This window comes from Cryptomeria japonica, chromosome 10 (genome assembly GCF_030272615.1).
Source record: "Cryptomeria japonica chromosome 10, Sugi_1.0, whole genome shotgun sequence".
NCBI classification, from domain to species: Eukaryota; Viridiplantae; Streptophyta; class Pinopsida; order Cupressales; family Cupressaceae; genus Cryptomeria; species Cryptomeria japonica.
In genome coordinates, this window is record NC_081414.1 from 824740043 (window position 1) to 824763482 (window position 23440).

Genomic DNA, 23440 nt, shown 5'->3' on the forward strand with positions numbered 1-23440 from the left:
AAGTGTTGTAAAATCCTTTAGCAAGGTAGATCTAACAGATCTTGACACTCCTAATAGGGTAAGCTATCATAAATAGCTAAACACGTAGCTCTAACTGAGCAACCTTTATTATTGCAGTAGTGAAGTTGTGGGTGTCATCCCCACCACTATTTTTCTCTCTAACCAAGAGTTTCTGCGTAACCAAAATATATGTGTTATGGAGTGAATCATGTATGATTGTTATTTATTTGTTTTAGCATTATATTATGTTCCTGCACTATTCAGTTTATGCTTAACAGTAAAGTTATTGTTGAAGAAAAGTTTTGAAGTACTGATTCACCCCTCCCCTCTCAGTACATTAGCTTTCCATATTGGGGCCTAACAACCAATCAAGTGATTGCAGATATGCAGAGGGAAATGCAAAGATCACTGAAAGTTAGAAGAAGTTTGTTTGATGATTTACAGGACTAACAAGATTTGGTGGAACAAATTGAGACATCATCTGAGAACAACATATGAGAAGAATCTGAAGAAATGATTATAGGATTGAAAGAAAAGAACAAAGCACTTAATGAACAACTAAAAGCAATGAGAAGGGAGCATGAGTATTTCAATACACAGATGACTAAAAATCTTGAAGCATTGAGAACAACTAAAGATAATAAGTGAAATATAGAAGGAGAAAAACAACAACTAGAAGCAATGGTGTCTGAAAAAAATGACGAAATATCAAGGATGACTGAAGTTCAACATTATTTGTCTGATCAATTGGATTATTTACATCATGAAGCTACTCTAAAGGAAAATGAGTTCCAAGCATTGAAACTTGAATTATCAAGATTGACAAATGAACTAGAAGCAGAAAAGAAGTCAAAAGAAACACAGAGGAAAAGCCATGAATCGTCAAGAATGTTCGATGAGCAACTAAATATGAGAACACCCAACAAAATTGCACGACTCAGTTACAAAGGAAACAACTCTATTGAGAAAGGGATCAACACCACCGAGAAAGGAGAATCATCAAAGCAAGCTGGAAACAAAGAGAACATCAATAAAATGAAGGACAAGAATCCAATTTGCAACTACTGTGGAAAACGAGGACATACTGCCAACATTTGCCGGAGCAGAAAAGGTGAGCAACTGAATGTTACTAGGTTTGATGATTATTGTTACAATTGTAATAAGTACGGTCACACATTTAAGAAATGTAGGACAAAGTCTGTTAACAATTATTAGAAGGCAAAATTCAGGGGGTTTTGCAAAAAAATGCAATAGATATGGACACAATACCGAGAAATGTTGGTTTAAGCCAAAAAACTATATGTGGACTCCACACTCAGCAAACACTAGAAGTTACCGAACTCACACAGATCTCAATCGACAATATACTTCAGTACCATGGGATTACAATACAAGAATATGGTTTGAATGTTGTGGAAGATATGAACATATAAGTGCAAACTGTATGATAAGGTTTGGATTGAACAATCGGAGATCATGGAGAAATCCTAGAATGGCATGTTTTCATTATCACAAAGTTGGACACGTGGCTAAAGACTATAGAGACCAACCTAGAGGAGATACTGAGGAGATAAGAAGAAAATTACAAGAATTTTGGAAAAAGAAGGAAAATGTGTCAACTAATGAAGGAAGCACCTTACCTACCGAGTTAGGTGCATCTACTTCGAATTAATCAATAAAGTTATGGAGGGACTACATTCTCACCAGGTAAGATCTTAACAGTTCCTATATAATCATGTACATAATTCCAAAATCTGCATAGCTAAGATGCAATAGCAAGTTTGAAATTTCATCTAGTCTTTCAAATTACCAGAGAAGTCAGCAAATGTATTAAACTTGTCTAGTCGGTAAAAGCTAATAAGAGAGATAGTCGATATAGTGGAACCGAGTGCATTTAATGCCTATTTTACCTAACCGCACGAAACCTAATAAGGTCAAAAAGAGGTACTTAAAGTTTTTTGCACAGTCATTTTTCACTTACCAGTTTTCAAAGTGCAGAGTAGAGCGAATCAAAAGGCGATCAAACATTTCCAAGAGCGAATTCAAGGTATTTAGCATAATCTAAACCACATTTTTAGCAGTTAACCGATCAAAGTCAAGTTGTGAATATTTGTGAAGTATTTACTAAGTTGGAAGTATTTTCTGGTTATTTGAAACCCTAAGCTATTTTGTAAGTAGAATTTCAAGTTTGAAATGGCTCCCAAGGTACAAAAACCCGTTGTAGTAGAGAGCATTGAGAAGCCTACACTGAAATACACCTTACCTCCCAAAGTGGCATCTGAATCCGATGAGACAATTGCATTCTCTCTTATTCTGGATAGGGTTCTATTGATCGAAGATGTTATATTTTATACCAAGTGCCGAGTTGATGAGCTGGGTCGTATTGAGATTAAGGATATGTATGACAAATTGTGCACCAATGGAAACCTAGATAGAAATTTTGAGCATATCAAAGTTAAGGGATTGACTGAAGCCCTAACTTATCCTCGAGTCTTCAAACCCCAATGGGTCAAATTTGTCTTGAGCCAAGTGCATGATGATTTTATGTGGTTGGAGGATCAACCTTTCAAGATCACCAAGGAGATTATTCACATAATAACTGGATACCCTATATTTGACCATGCCCGAGCACAAAAGATGATTTCACAAAAGGAATTGATAACATTAATAGGTGTTGAGTTTGATAGCAGAGGTCTTAAGTTGAACAATGTGACTGATGCAGAACTAAATTTTTCTATTAGAGTTATTGGTTATTGTTTCTTCTAGTCTGCAAGAGAAAATAGTGTACCATGTGTAGCTGTAGATTTGGCTTATAAAATTGTTAAAAAAGGTATGCAAATTGATTTATGTGAAGTGTTATTGAAGAATCTTTTTGAAAACCTCAATACAATAAGGAAACCAAAGAATAATAATACTGCAAACACACTAAAATTTGGGTCACTCTTAGTGTGTATGTTCTTCTATTTTCAGAAATTCTTTCCATCAATCGGTAACATTGTTTGGGAATTACACTGACCTATCACCCATCAAATAAATGATTTCATCAATCAGCTAGGTGATAATTTTAATATGATAGTGGATGATTACTTCAATAGATTCCAGGAAAAGATGCATAGCAAGTACAAGATTCCACCTCAGCTAGTGGAAAAGTACAAGGATACTATATGTTTTGAATTGGATACCGACTATTGTTATGTCAATGCAGTAGAACCCATGACTCAATCATTATCACCTATGGGTTATGAGATATATTTTGACATTGGTCAACAACAGATAGATGCCTTTTTAGAACTTCCAAGGCATTCTACTGAGAACAACTACGACACCTATGAAGAGGTGACAAAAAAAGTAAAAATGAGCATTGTAGTACCGAAGGCTGCCAGAAAAGCCACCAGAATGATCAAGGATTTAACTGAAAAGTTTGGAGAAGGTTCCACCTCCACACCTACTAAGCCAACAAGAAGGAAGAGTGATCAACTTTCAATCAAGGAAGAATTTGAAGCTCAAGAAGCAGCAATTACACTGAGCACCGAGTTGCCAAAGGGAAAAGTTTTGAAAAGAAAGAAAAAGGATACAACCGAGGTGTCACCGACCAAGCCAGCAAAGCGACCGATCACTAGATCATCTGCTGCATCACCCAGTAAGAAGAGGAATAATGTAGAAATGCCTAAGGTTACAAAAACTTATAGAAAGAAGACCAGAAGACTAATTTTGGATAAAGAGGAAAGTGACATAGAGTCAGAAGATGTAAATAAATTTTAGGTTGTAAAAAGCACAAAGGAAGATGTACATAGTGTTGACAATTTTTGTGCAAAATTAAAGGAATATGGTGGATTTGGGTCGTTTAGATATGTAAAATATGATACAAGAATAGATGAAGATAAGAGGCAAATAGAAGAGGCTGTAATTTGTGTACTTCTCAAGTTCCGAGTAGTTCCATTGGAAGTGGCTAGTTTTCTTCCAAAAGCATTATACTCACACATTGATAATAGATGGAAATATGCTATGGACTCAGAGAAGAAAATAAGAGAAAGAGTTTTGGTTCATCTCTTTCCAGATATGTCGGTAGATGACATAAGAGATCATTTGAAAAACTACTAGACAAATTTTCAAGTAAAACAAAGGGCCTTGAAAATGATGAATGGCCTATTTCTTGAAGTTGAAAAAGAAACTGAAGAAAAATGGAAGAAAATATTCAGGATTCAGGTTGAAGAACCAAAAGGTGAAGTAGAAATAGTTGACATCACCGAGCAAGATCTTGCTTCCACTATTCAGTTAGATGAGGATGTAATGGAAACTGGAGCACAGGAAGGAGAAATGATAGAAGGAAGCTCCTATGCCAAAATGATATCAAGTGAATCAGTTGTGGAATAGATTAAGTCCTATCCTCCTATCACCCAAGAAGTTATAGCCGAGAAACTTCAGGACATAGATCAAGGTACAAGGGATCAAAAGGTTAAACCAGATGAATCTACCTCTCAGGACACCAACAAGAAAACTTCCCAAGTACCATCAAGCACCAAGACAATTGCCACTGAAACTTCGAACAAGGAAACACCGAAGGATACAACGGGGCTACAGGAACTGACAAAAGTTTTGCCTCTACCGAGCAACATACTAAGGAAGGACAAGCCTCAAAAGCCATTGTACCCATTTAACTGGAGAAGGCATCATCATCAAAGGAGAAGAAAGTAAAAAGACATAGTTTTAAGATAGATATATCAAAGCCTATTGTGTTACCAAATGTTGACATTACAAAATTGAAAGGGCAAGCACTGATAGAATTCGGTGAGCTTTGTAAAGCCAAAGTAGAGCAGGAAAGATAGATAGCTATTCAGTAGAAGAACCGAATACTTCAGAAGGTCAAAACATTATTGACAGACATGATACCTGAAGCTACCATCAATAAAGATGTTTCCATCCATGTGGAACTGGATGAACTACTCACTCAATTGGAGGAATCAGGAGTAGAAGCATTAGAATACCTTAGCAAATTGAAAGATAAAGAGCTAACTGCCCAAATGATTGAAGAAGTGCAGAAAGCAATTGCTATAGGTAAAATAAAGCTTATTGAATTCATTGATGAGTTGTCCCCTCAACTCAAGCATATTATTTATTTATTCTAGAAGTTATGTACATTCTCATTCTTCATCAAAGATATCAAGAATAAGACTGAAGTCATTGAAAAAGAGATTACTGATCTCTCAAATAAATTGACTACCGAGCCAGATTCTCTTCAAATTTTTTTTTCAAGGCTACAAACCCTTATGGCTCAACAGTTAGAACTTCAGAATGAAGAGCATAAAATAAGGATGGATATCATGACTCTTCAAACATTATTTATTTCCCATTTTTCATTAGTTCAAGAGAAGATCAACCGAGCTACCCAATTGTCAACTCAAGTAGAGGGAAGCACTTTAGATGGTTTGATCACACTGTCTGCTGATATTACAGCTCAAAATACAATACTGGAAAGTGTCAAGGATGCACTTACCAACGCTCTTACAGAAGCTTGTACAAAGTATAAATCTATTTTTGATCATTTGCCCCCACCAAATGGTAACTAGTTTTGATGTTTGTCAAAAAGGGGGAGTGTACCAAGTATACAGAATATCTGAGTGTACAGATGAAATTGATAGGGGGAGCATGAAACATCAAGAGCATGGAATATAGAGCATGAAACATCAAGAGCATGGAATGGAATACAGAGCATGGAACATCAAGTTATGTAGATAATATTGATAAGGGGAGTATGTATTTGAACAATGTATATACTGACATTTCAGTTTATTTTGCAAGTATATAGATTTTGTGTTATGACTTTGAAAGGAGTTTTGTCAAACATACCAAACTAATGTCAAAAGGGGAGATTGTTGCTATTTACTAAGTTGTCATTAGTTTTATGCCCAAAGTCATCCCATATACACTAGTCAGTTTATACTACCGAAAAGTCCAGTCAGTAAATACCAAGGTTATCGGTGTCGGTTACAGAAGAGAGACAAGTCACCGAGATGATATACACCGAGCTATGAACCGAGACCAATACAATATGTCTACCAAGCAACAAAGAAGGTATACCAAGTTAATTTGAACCGAGTGGAAATGTGTTACCAGATTCAATGAACCTGGACACACATGTGAAATGTGTTACAAGATTCGAGAAGATGAAACCATTATTACATAGGAAATTGCATTTAAAGATTTTGTATGATTTTGAGGAATAATATCCAATGAAATAATTTTTGTGGTTATTCATTTAATAAAACATGTTTGTATGATCGAAGCATGAACATATCACTATCTCAGAGATCTATATAAACAAAATGATTTGAGTATTTGAGACATGACATGACAATCAAGAGAGAAGATACGAAGTGATGATATAGCTAAGTGTGAAGAAAGAAGTTTGACAGAGATATTCAAAGGTTATCGAGAAGGTTTTAGAGAACAATTTAAGGGATAGAGTATACAGAAGTGGTTACCGAGTTTATTTATCATTATCGAGGAATGCTATCAGCAAGGTAATTTTATATTGAGCACATAGAGTCTACTATAACATTTCAGATGTGAAGTTGTAGATATTTTGTAAAGATTTTGATTGAATTATTAAGTTGTGTTAGAAACCTTTAACAGGGTAAAAGACTCTAATAAAGTCTATAAATTGTAAAGTCTTTAACCAAGTATAACATTTTGTAGAAGTGTTTGTAAAATCCTTTAGCAAGGTAGATCTAAAGATCTTTATACTCCTAACAGGGTAAGCTATCAAAAATAGCTAAACATGTAGCTCTAACCGAGCAATGTTGATTACTACAGTAGTGAAGTTGTGGATGCCATCCCCACCACAGTTTTTCTCTCTAACCAAGAGTTTCTGCGTGACCAATAATCTTTGTGTTATGGAGTGAAATTTTGATGGATGTTATTTCTATGATTATGTTTCAGTATTATATATGTATGAGATCAACAATACTTAGTTTGTGTTTATCAGTAAAATTGTTTTTCAAGAAAAGTTTTGAAGTACTGATTCACCCCTCCCCTATCAGTACATTTGATTTCCAAGTCAGACCTAACAATATATACACACACACACACACACATATATATACATATATATGTCTTGGAGTTCATGTATCAAGTCTTGTGTGAAGTTAGCCTTATATCAAAAGTGTGGTGTGAAGAGTCTTATAAGAGCAAGCCGAAAGTATCCTCTACCCTTGTGCTTCCATGCGATCTAGGGATTATGAGAAACAGACTTGCATAGGTTATGAAGTTTGTCTCATATAATGAAGTTATCTCTTGTAATGAAGTTTTATTAATGATATATCAGTTCTAGCTTTATTGTTATTGTTGAGAACTAAATTAGTATCAGAGCATATTGTTGTTTACTCTTAGTTTGGTATCAGAGCATATTGTTATTTACTCTTAGTTTGGTATCAAAGCATGGCTATTGTTTACATAGCTTCCAAATATTGTAATCATCCATGTTCATCAATGAGAATTTGAGTCTATTGCATTATGCTCTTTGTGAGACTCTTGGATAGAAGTATTTGTGTAATGTTTTGTCTGTTATTTTGTTCAAATCTTGTTGAGAAAGTATAAAGTCTGAAATTTTGAAGGTAAGTATTGCAAGTAGATGTGGACCATGCAAAAGTAAGATCTGTTGTTGAAGACAGGGAGGCATTGTGAAGGGTAGCCGTAAGCCGGGAAATTGTAGCAATGAACAAGGACCAAAATTTCGAGTAGGATCTAAAGCTTTCCTCATTAATATTTTCTCAAAATGACAACATACAGAGGTATGAATGCTTCTAGTGAACAAGATCCATGACTAACATAACATTGTTGATAATGAATTGTTTGATGATGAGAATGGATGCTTTAAAATCTCAAGGAATAGGCTATCATATTTAAGGAATGAAAAGAAATCTTGTGTAGAAAATAATAATAGGCAGACTATGATAACTTTGCAAGTAAATAGAAAGGAAGGCAAGTCTTGTATGGGTGGTGCTAAAAATTACTTAGATAGTTTTTCTAAGAGGAAAAGGAAAATAATAGATGAGAAATAAGATACATGTGTAGAAGATCATATAAGGATTCTAAAAGAAAATCTTGAAGATTTCATATGGGAATTAGAAAGAGAAATAAACAGGAAATCTTATAGATATGAAGAAAACCCAGTAGCTAGAAGAATGCAGAAAGAAACCTATTTGTAGAGGATAGAAGAACTTAACAAAGAAAAGGTCTACATTGAAAAAGATTAAATAAATGGAAGGTGAAAACAAAGACTAATCTTTTGCATAAAGAAGATGATTTTCATGTTACAAGGGCTAGGAAAATCTTGGAAAAGATAAAAAGAAAGCAAGAAAACTCTCAAGAAAAGATGTTAAATATTAAAGTGTTGTTAGATGATAATTCTAAAGAGTTGATTGGTGAAAAAAGCCTTGAAACAACATGTGAATAATCCATGTGTTTAATGTCTTCTAAGCATGATGAAGCAAGTTATTCTCAAATTAATGATGCAAAACTGAAGAAGGCTAATGAAGTAGAATATACTCATTCTACAGAAATGACTCAAAGCATTCAAGATAAAAATTGTCTTCTAAGAAAAGAAGTTTGTAGTAATTCTCAGCATAACATATTAATAGAACAAGAAGATAATAGAGATTGTCTAGAAAGATTGATTAAAAATGAAGAAAGCATAATGAATATAGTGGATCAATATTTATTTTCTAAGGATTCGTACACAAAAGAAATAAATCATAATGAATGGATGCTTGATCAAGTTTCTGGAAATAATAAGGAAAGTGCTGAAGATGAGTATGATCAAATTCTTCTTGACTATGCAACACATTTACTAGAAGAAAGTTTTGAAGAATCTTTTGAAGACAAAGAAGTCATCGCATAGATGGATGAAATGCTACAACAAACTAATAATTGTGCAACACCTGATGAAATCATAACACAAATGGATGAAATATTGTAGCAAAATTATTGGTGAAAAGTTTCTGGCCAGGAGGAGCAATTATGCAAAATAGGAAAGCATGATGCCAAAAAGGTGGATCCCAGAAAACCTATAAATCCCATAAATATGATTTTTCTTCTATTTTAGATACAGGATCCACAATTAGTATTGCCAAAGAATATGTACTACCATCCCATTATTGGCAACCCCAAAATATTCTAATCCAGAGAATATGAGCTAAGAAGAGAGAATATGAGCTAAGAAGAGGTTGGAGAGAAAAGCATGCAAAATTCCAATAAATATAGGAGAACTTAGTTATGATGAACTTATAAGGCACTGAGAGGGGGGGTGAATTAGTGATAGTAAAAACAATACAAATCTGATTACTAATTTCACCAACTTAAAACTCAATAGGCATGTAAGAAATAACACCAATTATGCAATCACCACATAAAGCATAAACCACATGACACAAGAGTTTATACGTGGAAAAAACAAATGGGAAAAACCATAGTGGGAGTTAGTACCCACAAGATCCACTATTTGGAGTATAGAGATCTGACCAGTTAAGGTCTACAACACCTGGTTAGGGGCACACCCTATTAGAAGTGTCTAAGATCGGTGAAGAGCTTTATAAAAAGGCCTGTGAGGACCAGCCCTGTTAGGAGCTACCCAAGATATTGGGATTTGTGAACACAAGTTAATGTGCCACCTGGTTAGAGGATTTAATGATCAAACCTGTTAGGATCCGATTGCACCTTGTGAGGAGTGACCTTGTATGAGGATTTTCTTGTTGCAACTATTAGGGAGACAAAAGGTACAAATGATCTCAGTATAACATCTTCAGTGTCTGATAAGATCCGCTTCGGAACATTACAACATTGTATAGACTTCATCTCTCACCTCCTCTAATCATCTTACTCTTAGAAATATAAAATTCTCTAATGATCTATCACACTCTCAAGCTCATACACATATATCCTTTCGTACCTCATCACACATTTAAAATCATCATAAGGTCAGCTAGAACCTTGTTACAATTTTCTAGGTTCAATACATCTAAACAATCTTGCATTGTAGCTTTAGTTATGTTGGCCACCCGACATAACTAATCCATTTCTGTTCCGTTTTACCGATCTGAGTGATTTTCATCATAGCCGGTTAAGTTTCTATCAACTCCTCTATCCTATCAATCAAAATTCTTTCACCTAATCAAATCTTCTTGTGCGGTCATGATCATGTCTTCATCTAATAGTCTTCAATTCTTTTGCAAAACCACAACACTTCATCCTTCATGAATTTACCGATCCGGTTGTTGAAATATAACTCTATCTATCATTTACCGGTTGAAGTCCTAATTACCGATTCTGATGAAACTATCTCTGCTAACCGGTTAAGTCTTACCGATTGCACTATAGGACTAAGATGACTTAACACACATAGTTTCCATCAATGACAACATATAAAATAGTCATCATACATAAAGATAATCTCTATGCACAACATACATATATCGGTTGCATCAAGTAAACACACATTACTGGTTTAGTTCAAGTGATCAAATGCCAACAATCTCTCCCTTTGGCATTGATGGCAACACTTAGGAAAATTTTGTCAACTAAGTGTGCAAAACAAAAAGTGACAATATTCTGAATACATAGACTCATACCGACTCATAGTCCCCCTTAATAGTACATATAAAATTTTGACTCATAAACTAATTATACTCCCCCTTTGACAACAATGCCAAATAAAGAAGTAAAATACATACATCACATCAAAATTTGTCATAAAAAACAGCATGGAAATTTATAGATAAAAGTGTTAAGGCCTTTACAATGAAATTCTCAAGAAAACATCACTGAAATGAAACTTCAATTGTTTTAGATCATTGTCCCAAATTTCTAACAGTGTCTTGATAATTTTAATATGTGTCATTATTTGTACTATGAACTCCTCCATAGCATCAACTGTACTCATCTCTGGAGTAGCCAAAATTTCCTCTGACTCTGTGAATGCTCTCTTAAGAATATCTACTATTGGAAGTAGCTAAGTCTGGAGTTATTTCAGTGATTTTACCCATTTCACTTTTTGATGTTCATATAGTTCCAACTGGTGCTGTAAATCAACAACCTTTTTACCATAAGTGATTACTGAGTCCTGTACCAGTATGAATGTTTCACCTAACTTTTGTGTCTCCTTCTCAGTATCATCTCTCTTCTTTCTCAAGTCAGCACAAAATAGTGAAAATTGGGAGATAGTAGCCAAAATATTACAACTAGTTTCCAATCTGGTCTTCAACAAGTCTTTATTCACCATTAGGGCTATTTTTCCTTTATCTATCTCAACCATGAACTATTCTCCCATTGTCTTCTTGTAATCCTTTTAAACAAAAATGTATGCAACTTCTTCAAGGGTTTTAAGTTGTTCACCGACATCAACAACTAACCATCCAAGTCTACGAATAGGGGTAGAAAGATGTCCTATATCAGTCTCCGGTAGGAGACTTGACAAAATATCAAAAACGGTTCATAGAGTCTCTGCTTCTCTTTGTTGTTCCTTCAATATTTTATTTTGTGCATGGGATTGCATTGTTATATTAATCTTCATTAATTCTGAAGAACTCAAATTATCCATATTAATAGGACCTTTTATGCTTACGGAGTCATCATCATCACCATCAACTATTGTTTTCTTCAGTTTGGATTCAAAAGGTACCATAGGAGTTATCTTTATTTCTTCCATTCTCCTCTCCTCTTCCACCTTCTTTGTTTTCTTCTCTTCCTTCTTTTAATCTTCATCTTCTGTAGTGGTATCCTTGACTAGTGGTGAATTTTCAACAATTTGTTCTTTTACCGGTTCTTCCTTATCCTTCTAATTATCCTCAGTAGCAATATTTACATTTGCATCTGTACTTACATTGACTAGTGCAATCTGAGGCTCCATTGACTATGCAGTTATCGGTTTCTCAGTTGAGCTTTTGTCTGCTTCTTTCTCTTCTCCTTCATTCTCAACCTGTTCCTTCTGATGTTCAAACATCTATACATCAACTTCAAAAACATCTACATTGTCTGCAGTGTTAGCAACATTATCAGCAGCACTGATATCATCATCTGATATATCTACCGGTTTAGTATCAACAGGGTCATCGTACATATACTTGTTGTCCAGTTCAAAATATGTGATTTTTACACCTTCAAGAAGGTCTTCGGACTTTTCCTTTACAGAGGTATTATCCTCAATTTCTTCATCCTTTTCCTCTTCTTCATCGGGGATGAGACCTAAAACCTTTTTCATTAAAATCTCAGTCTCTTTTTGAACTGATTCGGTCTCTCCAACAAGCATTCTTGTTAATCTTTTCTTTGATCTGAATAATGCTTTTATATTAACCTTTATTTGTTTAATTTTGTCTTCAGTTGCTTCCTGTTGCAAGTGTTTCAATGTATAATCAATAAACTTTTATCTAGGATAATTCCTTGCCACCTTGCATCAATAAAATTATATAAAGAATCTGCAATTTGCCCTTGTAATTCAATGAGGGCTCTACTAAACTTGTTAATACTAAATATAACTGCATCTTCAATCTCCCTTTGTTGAATTTCAAACAAATGAGTAAATAGTATGTTTAAACCTTTGTAAATACCATACTCCTTAATAATTCTAACCATTCTTGTAAGAGAATCTTCAAGTGTCAATACTTTCTTAGATGATTTACCTTTACTAGTAGTCTTTTGTTTCTTAGCACTTGCCCTTAGTGCTCTCTTATCTTCTTCTGATTTTGTAGCCTCTACATCTCTCACAAGTTTGTGAGCTTTCTCCTTCTTTCTTTTTCTAGTTTGGGAAGGCACAATAGGAGGTTCAACAAGTTTACCTTTCCTCCGAAATTGAATTTTAGAAGGCTTCCCTCTTTGGGATTCACTAGGCTTCACCTTAGCTTCTTCTGTCTTCTTCTTTTCAGCTACTTTGGCTACTCTGGTCTTACCGGTGGAAGTACCTATTGGTACACTATAAGTTCCACCTTGTTCAACCTCATATTTGGCTCTTGCTGCAACTATCTATTCTTTTGTGAATCTAGCCTGTTCAACAAAGGCCTCTACCTCTTTCCTTACTTTCTTTGCTATCACCGGTAGCTGTAATGCAAAGTGCACTATTAGTAGTTTTTTCTTGTAAGTTCGAAACCTCTCATCAGTGGTATCGACCGGTTGAGCTAACAAATGATTAGCATAAGCAACAAGTAGATCTTTATCTACTTCATAACCCATGGGCATTACCCATGTGGTCCTGAGAATAACAACTTCCATCAAGCACGTATCTATGTCTACCATAAAACAAATAGAATCCTCCTACCGATTGACTACACTTCTGGTATGCATTCCCTAGCATGCATTTTCTTCTGAAATTTCTTAAAATATCCCCATGAATATCATCAAACTTGTCATTCAATATTCTAATGTTGTTATTCATCTACAATAGAGCAGGTGTCCCAGTTATCCATTGTACATCACCAATACCGAGGAATAGATAAAAGAATAAGCCCATGATAAGTTGTCCAAACTTGAACTTGATCTTCTCGTCCTTCTTGACTGCTTCCAAATTTTCCACTAATTGACTCCTTAGAGCTTCAGTCAAGTCATAGTCCACATTTTCCTTAATCATCCATTATGCAGTGTGAATTGCTGCTGCCGGTATAATGTGATAACTCAATGATGAACGGATAGTACCAAACCCGTACTGAGAGGGGGGGGTGAATCAGTACAGACAAAAAACACAATCCTAAACCAGTTTGTCATAGACACTGTGCTTTGGCAGACAAACAGTAACAATGGTCTTAAACAAAGTACAACAGGCAAAACTTAGAATAACTGAGACAAGCATAAACTAGTTGACACTTATCTTTTCATACAGTCTACTACTTCATTTCCATTTCACCCTAGTGCATGAACATGTAATCTATCATCAAAGATATATAAACAACTAGATCAACAAGATTTACCTTCAAACACAAATCACTTAAACCATCACATGAATAACACCACACATGACACACATATTTTTCACGTGGAAACCCAACTAGGAAAACCCACGGTGAGGATGAATACCCACAAGCTATTTTTGAACTCTTTAGAAGTCTGCTCTATTTGGAGCCTTGTCTGGTTAAAGACTGATACAATAGGTTGTGTTAGGAACCGATCCTGTTAGGGATCACTCAGTTAAGGAATGGCTAGAATACCCGGTTAAGGGTTAAACCCTATTAAAGGTTACCTTGTTAGAGGATTTCAAGAACTCAATGGTTTTGAGTCACCCTGTCAAAGGATTTACAGTAAGCCGGTTAAAGCTACCCTATTAAGGGATTTCCCAACTGTTGAAGTGGTTAGAGATCAATAGGTATTACAATGATCTAGTGACAACACTCAATGCCAATGCAGATCCACTTTAGCTCCTCTTCACCTTCTACACTTACACTTTGTAGGTATCACTTCTCTCCTCTGGTCTAGCAAGAATCATGTATCTCTTCTCTTGGATACACACACAAGTTTTGCCAACAACCTCAGAAAGAAACACAACATCGACCTTATAGGAAATAGATAGGTCGGTAGCATAAACCCTAAACCCTAAACCTGTTAGGTTAATCAATTCAAATGGTTCAATCCTGACCATTGAGCACATTGCATTAAATGCAACAGTCTTGAACTAATCTCAAGACGTTCTCCATCGTTCATTTTCCACTGCTTTCATGGCGGTTGATAACCCATCACGCGTTTTCACTATTTATAGACTTCACACATTCCTGAGGTAGATAGGAACAATCTCCTTCATGCAAGATCCTTCACGCGCACAAGGCTGACGTGACAACATGATCTATTCTTTGTTACAAGGCTAACTCATCACACAAAGTCACCAGTTGAGTCACATAGGCTTGAAGTACTTCAACCGGAAACCCTAAAGTTGAGACTACCAACCAGTTGTCATACAAAGCTTCCATGTATCGGTTCCCATAACCACATGCCGATTTACCTTGAACAAACAGACTGCTTCACTTTGGCACATATACCAGTTCACAATGTTATACCGGTTCTTGGTAACATACCGGTTCCCTCTTCTTCAACATATTGACATCAATGACAACATACAATGTCATCATGTCCTCATACCAGTTCACATAATGGCAACATAATTTTCATTCCGATTGAATATAAGATTCTATAATCGATCACCATAGATGCAAATTTAAATGCAGGATCATTAATATCATTCACAGTCATGGCTCTTCTATCCCATCTTGATCCAGTTAATTTCTCAACATCATTCTTTGGTACAAACCTAAGTAATGGTATCTCACCGGTTAAGCAGAAACCGGTTACAACATGGATTGCTTCCTTAGTGATTTTGTGAGGTCTGTCCATCCACATAAATTGGTCATGAATGCGGCTCAAAAAAAATCTTATCAACTCATTGTTGTCCTTAATTTTAGCATGGCTAAAATCGTGAGGCAACCCTATGAAACTAGTCCATTTCGTACCTCATATCCTTCGGGAAGGTTAATTGACTCCGTCGGTTAGCCTCTTTTGCTTTTAGCCTTTTGTTTTTCTTGTTTTTAAGTTTTTTGATTTTTGCAGTTTTACCTGCAGGTCAGACTTTAAAGTCTGACCTGCAGGGTTTTTCTTTGTTAGAATTGCACATCGGACTTTAAAGTCCGATGTGCAATGTTTTGGTTCTTTCCCTGCTGATCGGACTTTAAAGTCCGACCTGCAGGTGATTCTTTCCCTGTAGAGCAGACTTTAAAGTCCGACCTATAGGCAGTTCTTTCCCTGCAGAGCGGACTTTAAAGTCTGACCTGTAGGGACTTTTCCCTTGCATGTTGGACTCTAAAGTCCGATGTGTAGTTTGGAAAGAAGGAAGTTGCATGTCAAACTTTAAAATCCGACTTGCAAGGAGTCTTTTCTTGCATGATTATTTTTGTTTCAATTCGCCAAGGTCCATGTGCAGGTCGGGGAATTTTTCTCGACCTGCAGCTCTAAGTGCAGGTAGGGGAATTTTTCTTGACCTGCAGGTCTAAGTGCAGGTCGGGGATTTTTTCCCGACCTGCAAGTTTGCCTATGTGCAGGTCGGGGAATTTTTCCCGACCTGCAAGTTAAGTTTTGCCCTTTTTACATATCGGACTTTAAAGTCCGATATGCAATCTTTGATTGATTTTCTTTGCACATCAAACTTTAAAGTCTGACGTGTGAATTTTGAGTTTCCTTCCCAAGTTGTAGATCGGACTTTAAAGTCCGACATGCAGTTGCTTGTCAAGTTTTTCCCTTGCAGGTCGGACTTTAAAGTCCGACCTGCGTATGATGTTGTTTGAACGTATAGTTCGGACTTTAAAGTTTGACCTGCAAGTTTTTCCCATTGTTTCTCCTAAGTCATTTCTGACTCCTTTTTCTTGTTCTGATTGATGAAATTTGGTCATCCGATGGTGATCATTTTCAAAACACTAATGATCCATGTTGAAATGTCCGAGCCCTCTCCCAGCAAATCGACATAGAAAAGAAGATGTGCTAATGAGATTGTTGATATGGTGCTAGACAAAGCTAAGATGCAAGTTGCTTTAGCTCGGTTTGAAGAATTTCAGAAATCCAATGAGGAGGAGAAAGATGAATAAAGTGTCCTCTTTTTGACACTTTCTTTTCATTTAGTTGCATTGTTAGATGCTACAAGTTTTCTCATAGCTGCATATTTTCTTTCTGCTGAAGTTGTAGTCAAGTGGGAATGTGCAGTTGAATTAGTCAACTATGCCCACATTTTTCTCCAACATTTTCCTAAATAAGGAGGACCCTCATTTGTAAATAAGGATCTTTTTGGCAATGCAACAAAATTTTGCCAGTTTGTATGTGCACTCTAAGACTTTGATTTTAGATGTAAATCAGATTGTTTTCAATAAAAGAGGCAAGTTGTGTTGAGACTTTGTGCCAATTCAAGTTGTTATGTGATGACATTTTCTAGAGTTGTTTGTCAGTTTTGTTCTATTGTGAAAGAGGGATTTAAATTCAATCTTGCAGACTTTGAGCTGCTAATTGTATTTAGAGTTATATGTTTGGTTTTCAGATTTGGTCTTGTAGACTTTGAGCTGCTTATCATATCTGAAACTAGTGTGGAAAGCTAAATTGGGAAGATAGCTTGTAGACTTTATGCTGCTTCTATTTTTAAGACTTGTGCATGTGAGTTGAAGTGCATCATGTAGTTAGACTTTGAGCTGTTATATATTGTGCATAGTTAGCAGAAAATCATCTAAAAAGGTTGATAGGACAATAGATAGTTGAAGACTTTGAGATTTCTTTCTATTTTCCCGTCCCGGGGAAGTGACGGAGGTCTTTGTGCCTTCATGAAAACTTTGCTTCCCTTTATGTTCTAAAAATCCTACAAAGAAGTCTCGTTTCTGTATTTGCTATTATTTATTTCCAATTGCTATTACTTTTCTGAGAAGAGAAAAGAGTATATTTTTCCTTGAAAGAAGAAGAAAGACTGTTGTCCCACCTATATTAGATTAGTTTAGTTTGTAGATAGGGGGAGCCTTCCCTTAATTAGGAGAGTTTTACTCACACACTGTGGTTGAAGCCACAATTTTGTATATTTCCCCAAGTGTACAAAATTTTCAACCAACACTCATCATCAAAATCATCAATGAAATTGATCGTATGATGAAAACCTTTATTGGCTACGCTTCTAAACTGTTCTTTCAATCTTCCTTGTTCATTACATAGAGATTTGTATTGCTCATGAATAACTGCAACTTCCAAGTCTTCAAGTTTATAGTGACAAAATGATGTTACATCTTCTTTATGCAAAACACCATGCAGTACATCGGAAAGGGCACCGATAGGGTCAGTTTCCTCCGACTTGTATGGATGTCGTTTGAATTTTGGTCTTTCCCTCTCAGTTACATCAACAAGATGAGGTGTATTAATTTCAAATATGCAAATAACCAAGCAAAGAGTAGAATTCCTCAGATAAATACCTCTTCTGCTTTGGTACTAGGGTTTTCAACCATAAAAAACTTTCAATACTCTATCATCGATTCAAGCTTCACTCTGATCACCTCAGATTGTTGGTAAATGGTTTGAATGCTGCTAGCACAAACTTTTCTATACTCTACTCGCTCGCCAAATATTCTCAAGATCGCAAAGTGACAAATGAAATTCACAATGTTCCTTTTATTTGCACATTCTGTGTTGGCTTGATGATGATTATAATGAATAACTTCATATGTTGTTATTGATGAAACACATACACACACATATGTTCATATTGTCTACCGGTGTGACTTCAAAGTTGTTTATATTACAACCGATATACTAGAAGTTTATATCTAACCGATACATGTAACAACCGGTATATACATGAAGACAACCAATGTGTATTTATATATGGATATACATAACTCGACGACAACCTGAAGATCCAACAGAGATTATCAAAGGATTATCAAAGGACAAATGGTTTATATGTTTAACTCCAACCGATATTGTTGGTCCAACCGGTATTCATTGATTATGTGATGAGTTACGACTAGTCATGATGAGTTATCTCTACCGATAGTTTTTGGTGACATTTTTGTGATGAGTAATGATTGTTTGACCAGATACATTGGACCTAGGAAATTGTGATATGATTTCTAGAGGCTGACATGCAATCTAAATGTCTGTATATTGACATCACAATGAATTATTTTGTATGAGCTAAGGAGATATGTTATGCTATGATTTTATGTGAAGGCAAAAGTATTAAGTTGCAGAGTATGTTGGTAATGAAGTTTTGAGTGCACAGAAGAGGATCTATTCAAGCAAGTTGTGCTACTACTAGATCACACCACCTGTTGTTTTGTAGTCACTGCAATAGTTAAATCCCCTAACCGGGTAAGCTCTAACAAGCTTCATTATACAAATCCTCTAACTGAGTGATCCATTAGTTTGGATTCAGAAATCCTCTACCGAGGTTACTCCTTACAGGGTACTACCTTTTACAAGGTATAGATTTTAACTAAGCTTTGGGATCTTTAGCAGGATTTGCTCCTAGCAGAGCAAATTTTTGTAGACCTCAACTAGTCAGTTATCTATTACTGCATATAGTTAACTTGTGAGTCCCATCTCACCATGGTTTTTCCCATTTGGGGTTTCCACGTATAAACACTTGTGTTATGGTGGATGTTTTACTTATTATGGAGGTTGTTATATCATTTTGGATTGCATGCATATTGTTTAACAGACTTGTTAAGTATATCTACCAGTCAGTGTTTAAAGTAGTATTATTTTTGGTGTCACTGATTCACCCCCCCTCCGAGTGCTTTACAAGTCCATCAATTGGTATCAGAGTCTAACTTATTTAAAGCCTAATCACTTGGAAGGAAACCCTAAAGCCACCATGGAGATATGAGCTACTTTGAGATGGCTAGAGAGCTTGAAGCTAGTAGAAATGAGCTTGAAACCCTAAGGGTCAAACTAAAAGCTTCTCAAGTAAAAAGGAGAGAGATAACTGAACAACTGTTAGAAATATCTAATAATAGTTCTTCAGATGAGGCCAATATTGATGCTTTAGCTGACGAAGTTGAGAAACTAAACAGTGAAAAGCTAAATCTGAAGAGAGAGCTAGAAGGCCTTACTATCTGCATGAGTCAGGAACCAGAAGCCAAGAGAACTGTTGAAGATCTCATCAAGGAAAGAGATCATGAGATTTTCAAGATCAAGCGAGAGAATGCTACTTTGCAGGAGCATTGCAATGCAGAGAAAGAAGAAAAAGAGACCTTACAACTAGATCTTGAATTGGCATCATCTCTGAGAGAGACTCTGTCAAAACTTAATGAAGATCTTACCAGACAGCTCACTGAAGCAAATGGGAAACTAGAAAAGTTCAACAAAAGTTCTACCTTGATAGATGAGAAAATTCAATCACAAATGATAAAAGGTGATACCTCTAGACTCAGTTTTAACACATCCGAGAAAGGAGAATCTTTCGGTACCAATAGCAACACTCATAAGAACAAAACTGCTCCTAAGGCTAAAAAGCCTACTGGTAAGAAGGTTTTTAAACCTGTTTGCTTTGTGTAGTCACATAAATCTGTCCACTTAATTAAATGAATACTTAGTATTTATTTGATTATTTAACCATCAATAAATAAATAATTAAATTAATATTTAATTAATTCATCTTAACCCTCTTCTCCTATTAATTAAATAAATTATTCAATTTATTTGATTTAATTCACTTAACCAAATTCATACCATTAATTAAATAAATAAATCATATTTGTTTAATTAAATCTCCTCTCACATTTAAATAAATTAATATTTATTTAAATCCCCCAAAATCCCACCTCTCACATTTAAATAAATAAATCATTTATTTAAATCACCTTTATCCTCCACCCACTTGTATTTTCCTACAAAAGCAAGTTGCACAGCTATTTTAAATAAATCATTTATTTAAATCACCTTTATCCTCCACCCACTTGCATTTTCCTACAAATGCAAGTTGCACAACTATTTTAAATAAATTATTTTTTAAAAATCCTATTTATCCTCACCCACTTGAAACCTTTAATGGTTTCCCTTAAAGTCTTCAAACTTGATGGCTTTAAAGTCTTCAAACTTGATGGCTTCCTTCTATAGTCTTCTTAAGCCTTTAATGGTTTCCCTTAAAGTCTTCAAACTTGATGGCTTTGAAGTCTTCAAACTTAATGTCTTCCCTTAAAGTCTTCAAGCCTTTAATGGTTCCCCTCAAAGTCTTCAAGCATTTTAATGCTTTATCTTCCTTTTTTTCATTTAAATAAATTAATATTTATTTGAATATTTATCCAAATACAACTTGCACACATTTATTGAAATAAATGAATTTTTATTTTAAATAAAATCCTATTTTCCCTCACCCACCAAATCCACTTGCAAAATCTAATCCCCTTCTAGATTCTTCTAACCCCTTCCTAATTAACCTAATCCATCCCCTAATTATTGTCACATTCCTAAGCAAAATGGAGTCACTTCTCAAAGCCTAAAAGTCTTTGATAACCATTAAAGGCTTTCAACCTTCAACCACTAAATGTCTCAAAGTCTTGGATAACCTTTGAAAGCTTCCAACCTTCAACCACTTAATCCACAAAGTCTTCAAAAACCATTAATGGTTAACCCAAACCCTCCTACATGGTTAAAACATTTGTTTTGACTCAACCTCTACCCAACCCAAGGGTCTCATCAAGCCTTTAATGCTTTGACCATGATTATCTCTTAATCATTTGCACAAAGGTTTATCCTTGCATTAACTCCTAATCCAGTGGGTAATCCTAATTTAGGCTTGATCCTTACCTTCTAGATAACCATGAGGTCTCCTCAGGCATTTAATGCCTCCAACCTCTTCTCTCAACCCAATCTTATGTTGACACTTGTCACCATTTCATTGGTGCAAATTGTGCACATGGATCCCCAACTTTCAAGCTTGACCCTTGATTAAACCTTTCAATCCTAGCCATCCATTGCTCCATTTTTCCTATAAATAGAGCCCATTCCTTCATAATCCAGATCCTGAAAACTTGTATGCATTTAGGCTATAGACATTTTTAGAGAGCATTTAGCATAGCATAACTAAAATCTTGTCTTTTTGGTAAAATCAATCATTTTAGCATCAATAGCATAGTATTTAGCTTTTCATTTCATATTTGAAGCTTAATATTAAATCTCAATCCTCCATAAGCATCCATAGTGCAAAAAGCTGCTAAGAGCTACACTCATTTGGGACTTGGAGAGGAGAGGAACAAGGGAGGAGCAACTATGAGCATCTTGATTAGCTATTTTATTCTATGTTTATATGCTTTCTATTTCATGCTTAATATCTCTCTTGATATGCTTGTTTAGGATAATCTTTTGTTGCTAACACTAACGTTTGTTTCTTGTGCTCTTGTGTGTGTTGCCATCAAATAGATTTTCTAATCCTTTTTGCAGAGCATCATTTGGTGAACCCGACGTGAATCCAAACACCAAAAAGATCAACTTTTTTTTTTTTTTTGTTTAACCAATAACATGTTTGAATGTTGAAAATGTCACACAGGTTGCGTTTTTGACACTATTTTGGCGTATTTGACATTATTTTGGTGCTATTCACCCCGTTTCAGTGCTTTTGCCTTCTCTTGTCTTTCCCTTTCTTTTAGTGCGTTTGTGTTAAATAGCGCCACTGTTCAAACGTAGACTAGCGCTATTGTAACATAATGTTGTACAAATCACCTTGTAACTGAAAAAAAATAAAAAATTTAGGCTTGTAGGAGCCCACCAAAACATGCGGATTTTTCGAACTAATTGTCTTTTATGCAGGTTCTAATCTTTTTGTGCAGGGGAAGGAGTTAGTTTAAATGCTTTAAAAGTTTCTTTTTTACTTTCTTTCAACAAAAGTTGGTTAAAAAGAATCCATTTTTCCTTCTTGCACAAGTTAAAATAAACCTCACATTTTATTTTAGAGTGCATAAAATGAACCTCAAACTTGTTTTTGGTGCTTAAAAAGAAAATTCATCTTTCTTTATTGCAAAGTAAAAAAAACAACAAACTTCAAAATTTTGCTTTCATTGCAAGTTAGGGATATATTTTGTTTTGGCGCTTAAAATCAACAAAACAAAATTTCTTTCTTACATCAAACTTAAAAATCACAAGCCATACTTCAATTTTTGGGCAAATAAAAAGAGTAATCCACTTGTTTTGATTTTTGCAAAAACAAATTTTACTTCAAGCAAACGTGTTTTTCATTAAGTTGACCAGGATTTTCAAATTCTAGTTTACTCAAACAATTGCCTTTGAAAATTAAAAAGAACACCATGATTGTTGGAGCAACATCTCCAAATAGTTAGATCACATTGCAATGATAGATTAAAAAGAAAAAGTGTTTTTCATGCTTGGCACACTTGTGCAAAGAGTTGGTCGAGTGGTCCTACTTCTAACACACACTATCCTCTCCCTTGGCTTTCGTGGTCCTAGGTGCAAGAGAAAAGTGTTAGTAACACTCAAAATTTTATCTTTTTAAGAGAGGCCTGCCAAGAGACACATCACTCTTGGGAACGACCTTGAGCGGTAAATCCTTCGAGCCGCTATAGAAATCAGGTGAGAACGAAAGCTGTAGCCTTGGGTATAGCTGTTCCTACAGTGTAACTGGCCGAAAGGACAAATGGGCCCCACCACCAGTTACAAGGCTCTTAAGTGAGTCACTGCAGAATGAACTTATGTCCAAAAACATCGAACATGACTAAACACTTTTAAGTAGTAGCCCACCCATTCTATTGATTGAGGATATTTGCGATATAATTTAGTGCAAGAGCATAGATGGTTTTGCTCCCAAGATACTCACCATACATATTTCCTTGAGTAGAAACATAGCTTTTTGAAAAGTCACTTGTGGCTTGATAAAAGTGGTGACTCCCCCATCATAGGGATCATCTATTTGTTATGCTCGTGCAAGACTTAGTATATCACATCC